The sequence below is a fragment of the Micrasema longulum genome, unplaced genomic scaffold (genome assembly GCF_059751315.1).
Source record: "Micrasema longulum isolate JH-2025_06_02 unplaced genomic scaffold, ASM5975131v1 h1tg000340l, whole genome shotgun sequence".
Taxonomy (NCBI): domain Eukaryota; kingdom Metazoa; phylum Arthropoda; class Insecta; order Trichoptera; family Brachycentridae; genus Micrasema; species Micrasema longulum.
Genome location: NW_028277543.1, coordinates 494,551 through 502,760, shown reverse-complemented (window position 1 = coordinate 502,760; position 8,210 = coordinate 494,551). Strand labels below are relative to the sequence as shown.

The 8,210-nt window shown below is 32.2% G+C and overlaps 1 protein-coding gene across 1 annotated transcript in view; it reads left to right on the top strand.

Moving 5' to 3' along the window:
- The first annotated feature begins 1,052 nt into the window (after positions 1-1,052).
- Positions 1,053-8,210, top strand: part of LOC148282313 (protein Fe65 homolog) — a 311,928-nt gene continuing 304,770 nt past the window's right edge. Inside the window, exon 1 of the mRNA XM_088225234.1 lies at positions 1,053-1,273. The gene's annotated coding sequence lies outside the window, so the exon portion shown is untranslated. The remainder of the gene's footprint in view (positions 1,274-8,210) is intronic.

Below are 8,210 nucleotides of genomic sequence, written 5' to 3'. Positions count from 1 at the left end.
TTTTATTTTTTTTTTTATTAAAGAAGGTTAAAACATAAACAGAAAATATAAAAGGAAACATTATGAAACCCACTAAACCGCGAAACCGGCTTGTCAGCAGGTTTCTTATTTTTCCTTTACAAAGAGAAACGTTAGAGAGATTTTATAAATTTAAAAAGTAATATAATCATTATTAAGAACTAAAAGCATACCTAATTTTCACAAAAAAATTAATTATAAAAATTAAAATAGATAACATTAAATGATAATCAATATAAATCCCTGTTACACATTAACCATTTAATTATTTTTTTCTTAAAATCTTTGTCAACATTTTATTTAAAAATCATCTTGGGGAATCTTATTAAAAATTTTAGTAATTGTATAAAGAAGTGTTCTTTGGCCATACTTGTTTACAAACCTCGGTACTGAAAAGCTTTCACGTTGTGCTAGCCTTGTATTCTGTGAATGTAAATGCCTTTTCTGGTAGTTACTATCAAATCGGTATCTAGTAACAAATTTGAGCCATAGAATAGCATTTACGGACAGGCACCCTTGCTTTTTAAAAAGTTCGGGTACCTCTTCTTTATCAAGTCTAGGTGATCTGTTAATTAATTTAAGAGCCAAGGTTTGTAAAGATTGACTTTATTTAATGTTGGTTTTACGAGAAAGGCCCCAACTGGTAATACCGTACCTAATAATTGATTCTGCTAATGATTGATAAATGAGTCTTAATATATTTTTCATTTTGAATTATTTTATTTCCTGGGGCAGAAATGAGTCGAGTCTGTTTTCAGGGATAGTTGATGTGTACACAAAAGGTGCCTACGCTAAAAAACACCCCCTCGTTTGAAAAATTCAAGGAAAATCAAGAAGCCTCCACTTCCACTTTATGTTACTAGAGAGCTTCATATTAAATTTAAAATTCAGCGTGAGTAGTCGGAATTCGATTAGGTCCCCTCCGCAGCGCCACTGCGCAACGGGCGGCCGAGTTCCTAAGCTCGCGCCCAAGATGGCGGCCGCGCACGCGCCCCCGACCCACGAAATTACACTTCGCGAACGGCAGGGGTAGAGGGACATTTTGCTGAATCGTTCCGTGGTGAATATTCGTAAAGACATCTTAATAACGCCGACACTATAATCCCAGTGGTAATTCACGCAAAGAACCGTTTGATTGTTGTTTCCGCGTGTTTAATTTTCATACATTTTTCGCCTGACGGAAAATGATAAGAAAATATCTTTCAAGTGCGCAAAGGTTATTGTGCGTGTTCGATTTTTACGTAATTCGAGGCTGGTAAGTTTCTAACCATATTCTTTACTATTTTTAACTCTTTACTAACCTTTTTTACATATTTTTATTATATTTTTATCTTCTGTTACACGATATTGTGATATTTAAACTTTGCGTCAATTCGTGACACAGTTCATAAGCCCGCACTTATTAAACGTCAAACCTTATCAATTTGTAGGGTAGGTTTCAAAGTACCGAATTAAATTACATTTACATAAACATATCGTTTTAATAAATTATTACCATAATGCTATGACGTCTTCTAGCTGAAAATCTCTCGAGAAGTTTTTGATTTTATGTGCTCGTATTTTTTTTTATTTCAACTATTGTATATGTGATAAGGTGACTCAAAAGAGGTGTAAAAGGTGTCAGTAAAATACGCAATATTAAGATAAAATCAATAGAAAATTAGTCATTTGTCATAAATATTTTTTTTAAATTAAAGATAAATCATTGAATAAAGTTCTAAAGTTAATTGTAGCAACAAAACACAACTGCTACAGTCAGTATTAATATTTATCCAGGCGGATGAAGAATACAGTTATGTGTGTGATATAGAACTATAACTCGATGACAAGTGTTTTTGACTCGACGGTTGCTCTCAGGTAAAAATCCTAGATGAGGAAATCGAATGGAGATATATCCGCTTGGTTGTGTAGTGGTTGGTGTGTTTGCCTATCGTTCTTGAGGCCTTGGGTTCGTTTTCTTACAGGGTGGACGTGAAATGGTTTTTTAGACGTTAAAACCAGTTAATGCTATTTCATAAGCCCCGTTAATGCCTAGACTTCAATATATTCTTGTCTAAAACGTTCTTCACCTCTGTTGCAATATGATAATTTTAAATTTTGTTTAAACTGCAATATTTTATTATTACTGGACTGGCATATGGAGCGTAAGACTAGTCACCTTACCTTTATATAACAGATGATCAAAATACGTCACATTAGGTTTTCGAATGCAGTATCCCATGCACCATTGGGTGCGGAAAGGGGAATGATGATGATGACAATGTGTACTTTTGTATTATCTATCTTTGAATTAAAACAAAAGTCATGTGAATCGGGTTGTGGTCCTGTGGCTAGTGTCTCGGACTCATGAACCAAAGGTCCGTGGTTCAAATCCCACTCTACTCCAACTTGATTCTCATTTTCTAATAGTGAGTTATTTACAACTCCTTGAAAATGGCCCTGTAAACTAAATATTTAGGTAAATCATAAGAATGCAAATATTTATTTTTTCTTAAAAAAAAAACAATAATTATTATCATCATACGATGGTAGATAGGGCACTGAATTAGTGCACCCAATGTTACGAAAATATTTTATTTAGAGGTTATTTTAGCTATGAAATATTTAATTGTATCCAGGCTAGCGCCTGATGCGTGAAACCTTAAGCTAGGGTTTCCTAGGACAGCGGTGCCCGTATTTTAACGGCCGTAGTGAACGGTGATGCAGTGGACAGCCGTCGTAAAGGTGACTAGAGTGTGGTTTTCTAGGAAAACGGTGTTATCAACACCATTTAACACCGTTTTCCTAGGAAACCACTCTCTAATCACCTTTACGATGGCTGTCCACTGCATCACCGTTCACTACGGCCGTTAAAATACGGGCACCGCTGTCCTAGGAAACCCTAGCTTTACCTTCATGTAACTGATGATTGATAGAAGTCGCATTCGGCTTTCTAATGCAGTGCCCTATGCACCATCCGGAATGGATAGGGGGGATAAATCATGTACATATTACAACTAAGGGTTAATTTATGAAAGGGTGATTCTAAGAATCCTGCAGTTCTTTGGATATATTTCCAAAGGGAACTCCAATAGTTTAGATGAGGTTGGAGAGTTGGAATTGTTCAGTTATACCTATTATGTATTTAAAATTAAATAACAAAACTGAGTGGGGAATATATAATATATTAGGTATGTATTTTTTGTTTTAGTGTTTATAATTTTAGTCATAATTCACATCTGCTTGTTATTCGTTTTCCAAAATAAAATGTAAATTCGAGTATCTAACTCCATTTGAATATTTTGCAATCTAACGCCTCATGTAACACCTTTATTAAAACAAAATTTAAATTTCTAAATTTTACCATAACACTTATTTACATAATGTTTCATGAAACTTCGGAATATATTTAAGACATATTTGGTGTTTTTTTAAGCATACAATTTCAAATTATTAGAAAGTTCAGAGGTATTTTTTCTTTATGCCGATGATATGAAAATATACGCTAAAGTTAAATCTCGAGAAGATTGCCTCATGATTCAAGACAGTCTTAATCGTCTAACTGACTATTGTATTGAAAATAAACCGTTTTTGAATATAAATAAATATGTCTGTATTACATTCACAAGGAAAAGAAAAATTCTTAATTTTGATTACAAACTAAACAATAATGTACTAATGAGAAAGCACGAAATTAAAGATCTTGCGATTGTTTTAGACTCAAAACTACTTTTTGAATCGCATATCAATAAAATTACCTCCAAAGCATTGAGCATGTTAGGTTTCATAATTCGAATGAGTAAACACTTTGATAATCCAAAGGCCCTTATTTCATTATATTATACATTTGTCAGAAGCCATTTGGAATACGCCTCTCAGATATGGAATCCCCAGTATGCCATATATATAAGTAGAATAGAAAATATTCAAAACAAATTTATAAAGTACCTTAAATACAAAACCGGTATTTTTTTATGTATCTACTCTCACTGCCTCCACCTTCCATGGAATCATTTCTCTACAATACCACAGAGTGTGTGCGGACCAACTACTGCTTTACAAAATTATGACAGGAATGGTTGACTGTACAGAGCTGCTTGGTTTAATAACAATACATGTGCCAGCCAGGATTTGTAGACGGTACCACCGGTTTCATGTACCAATAAGTAAAACATCGTATGTTAAAAATGCTTTTTTTCGTAGGACTCTTTCAATGTACAATGAACATCACTCTGTCAGATTAAAAATTTACACTAAAAATGTATTATGTAACTTAGTAGTCATTATAATAATAAATATGTACATCTCCCCTCCCCTCCTTATCCTCTCTTCAAGCATTTTTGTCCTTATCCCGCCCAATTTACAGTAACTTTATGTTCTTGAAATAAATATTTAAAAAATCTTTGATTATTGAGTACATAAAATAACATTTTTATATGTATAAATTGTATGTATTTATTTGACATGTAATATATTTTCTTTACTAACTTTGTGTACTATGTGGAAATCTTTTATTAGTTCTGAGTTTATACACTATATCTGTTTGTTTACTAAAAATATGTATGTAGAACTGTTGATTTCCCAAATAAAATAAAATAAAATAAAGTATAAAAAAAAAAAATTAGACGCAGCCAAAATTTTGGGTTTTATATATTTATGTATCGTATAATCATTGCTATGCTCTTTCAAAGTTCTGTAATCTTGAAAGTACTCCGCTCGTGACGTGACGTCCGTGAGTTGAGTTGGTATTTGAAATGAGAACCCCGAACCTAAACATGGCTTCCCGAAAACCAGAAATCTAAATCAACACATAATTGCTTGGCTATTCTAAACAGCTGTTGACCAAAACATACGACGTTTCAAAGTAGGTCAGTTTGATCAAAACGTATTTTTATTGATTTTTTCACACATCTTTAAGAAACTTCGCCGTACAATTTTTAAATAAAAAAATATTTGCGCTCTTATGATTTATCGTAATATTTCATTTTGAGGGCCTATTTCAACGGGTTGTAAATCACTCACCTTGATTTGAACCACGAGTCTTGGATCCGTGAGTCGGAAACACTAGTCCCAGGACCACAACCAGATTAAATGCTTTAATTTTTACAGCATGTAAGAAAACGTTTTTTTAAACCAATCCCTCGTAGCACTAAACTTCCTCATTGATATAAAATAATAAAATATTTGTTAGAATGATTTGGTTTTCATTGTGTTGAACTGAAATCATCTCACAAATGTTCGCCGTGACTAACAGTTACGCGGCTTATTCTGTCGGTCCAATTTTTCCAATTTTCTGGCGTTATTTCTGAAATGGTACATGTTATATTGGCTTACTATGTTTGAAAAGATGTTGGTTCGTTTTCATAGACAACGGACTTACCGTGGTCTAATACGAAATAATCCAACGGCGTCAATTCACAGAATCGTGGAGGGAAATTATCAAAACCATTTTTCAAAATAATGCTGTCTCTAAACTTGTCACGCAGTCGATTCATAGTTGTACGAAGAGCTGAAGAGTTTGGTGAACTGAACACTGATTTTTAATGTAAATTTTCACAATTCACAACTGAATTACACGCCCTAGAGAGTTATTAAAATTAACATATTACGGCAGAGGTGGAGAACATGTTAGAGGAGGAAATATGGAATTTTAGGCATTTGTACTTATGACCTATCCTAGGCTGGTTTAAGTGGTCACTTTACACATAGTTTGAAATGTTGAAATTCTGTATTCCTGCAATTCATCCGGTTGTTGGTTTTAGTCGGCCTCTTGGTATGCAGGTCAGCGCGCTTGCTTACCATGCAAGAGGTCTCAGGTTCGATTCCCGACAGGGTTGACTTGAAACATTTATTTTAAAACATATTTTTACACAATAATATTTTATAGTACCTCGACCGGTATCTGAAGCGTAAGACTGATCATTTTACCTTCTTGTAACAAAAATTATCAAGATGCATTGCAATTGGTGTACCAATTTTGTTATATAGCTGAACCAACATCAATAAACGTTTAAATTATTCAAAAATATTTTGAGTAAATGAACATGTATTCACTGAAAATCTCATGCTTAGTCGCTAACGTGAAAGCTACTTCTCAATAAAGTGGGTAATTTTCCATTTTTGCATTAGAAACAACTGAAATAAATTAAACTTACAAAGAGATTTCAGTTGCTCCTTGTTAACGGCAATCCCTATAACTGAAGTGCTACAAGCATGGTAGAGTTTTCTGAAAAATAGTAGCTATTTTTTTATATTTCTTTATCCAAACACATTGTTATCGAAAAGGCGGACTGTAAATGAAAATCGAATTTCATTCAGTTGAATGATTTGGAAATATTTGAGAAAGGATAGGAACATGGAATGGATACCTACCTTTAATATGATCTGAATGTTCTTCAATTTCTGGCACTGGATGACAAAATGAACTAAAAAATGTTACAATGTTTTCCACGACGCGCGACGATTCCAACCACTTTTCATCCGATTTTATGTGAAGTCAAAAATGCTTTTTGGTTTTTGTTCTAAATCCGAATCTTCTAATTTTGAATATTTTCTATCTTGATGTTAGGTAGGTACCATAAGGATGGGTCAAAGGAAGGATGGGAACGAAAGGTAATCGGCCAGGAATAGTATTGATAAATGCTGTTATTTACTTAACACACATATATTACAAAAAAAACGTATCCCCAACTCTATGAGTTGGAATACAACATAATGAAAAGTGTAAGCATGCATATTGTTAATATTGATATCGTCGCCGTTCAGGCAAAAGTCACTACCCCAAAAAACATCAATTTGAGAAATCGCCGTTTGAGAGTTTGCGGATCAAGGAAAAATCAAATTCATGTGTTTTGGAAGTTTCGTATACACAACGTAATTACTTCATGTATTTATTATATTTTTTTCTTTAAAACTTTTTTTTCATATATCTAGAAGGTTTTTAGTGTGGCAAGGGGACAAAAATTTGGTTTGGTGACTTTTGTTCGTTTATAGCCCTGACAATGCAAGCCAAAAGAGTAAGTGCAAGGAAGAAAATATAACAAATACAATAATTACAGTAAAATTGTGGTTTAAATACGTTTTTTGTAAAATTAAAAATTAAATTAATTAAAATTAAATTAATCATATAATTGAACAGTGGGAAATGTTAACCGTTTTTTTAAAACCACTTTTATAATTATTTTTTGTATTATTTAGACCGTTTTTTTAAAATTATTTGTTTTCTCTTTTTTTCTTTCTATTGAACGCCAACAGAAGTAGGTGTCGAAAATGCTCAGTTTCATCTACTTAACATTCCGTTTTGAAGGCTAGTAATCAAATAAAATAATAAATGTAATGTGTAAAAGCAAACACAATTTCGAATAGAGCAAAAAAAAAATCGAATGACGTTTATAACCTTCACCATTTTTTTATATTTTAATTCTCATTTTGAAGTTTTAAATCAATGGACACAACTTATGTTAACACCCAATTTAATGATGTCTTTATATCTAGAAAACTCTAAGTTTATAAACAAACAAAAAATACCGATTTATTTCAATGAGTTAAGAATTATGTCAATAGGTAATGTTTGTATTTTCAAAAAACGTGTTCATTTATTTACTCAAAAAACTTTTGTTAAAACGCGTTTGAGTTTTGGATAGTTACAGCTTCATTAGTACTAATCGCATGAAATTACTTACAACTTTTCCAATAAATATTAAGCTTTCGGCTGTTATCATACAATCTGTAATTGAATATTTAAGTTTTTAACCTGAGCATAAAGTGTTTGAAAATATTCCAAATGTTTTGACCTTTCTAAAAATATATACCATTTATTTTATTTATTTTTACCAAAACGGCATAAATTGCCTTTAACATATATTTAACATAAATATGAAAAAAAATACATATTTAAATACATAACAAAAAATTATGAAATTGCATAATTTTAACAATGGTTACAAGTAGGTACATACACATAAGCAACCAAAGATATTAACGAAATAAATACATGAATATGAAAAAGCAAAAAAGGAAAACATAATTAAACATAAAGAAAAGTTTAAAAATTATATTACGAGAGAAAAAAAGAAATCAGACTCGTTTTATAACTTTCATGTCCAGAACAAAATATATCAGCCTTTTCCTCATACTGATTACCATATCTGTGGAGTCTAGAGATAGGCGAGTGCGTGTGATAGTTAGTCCTAGAACTTGCAGAACAAAAGGGA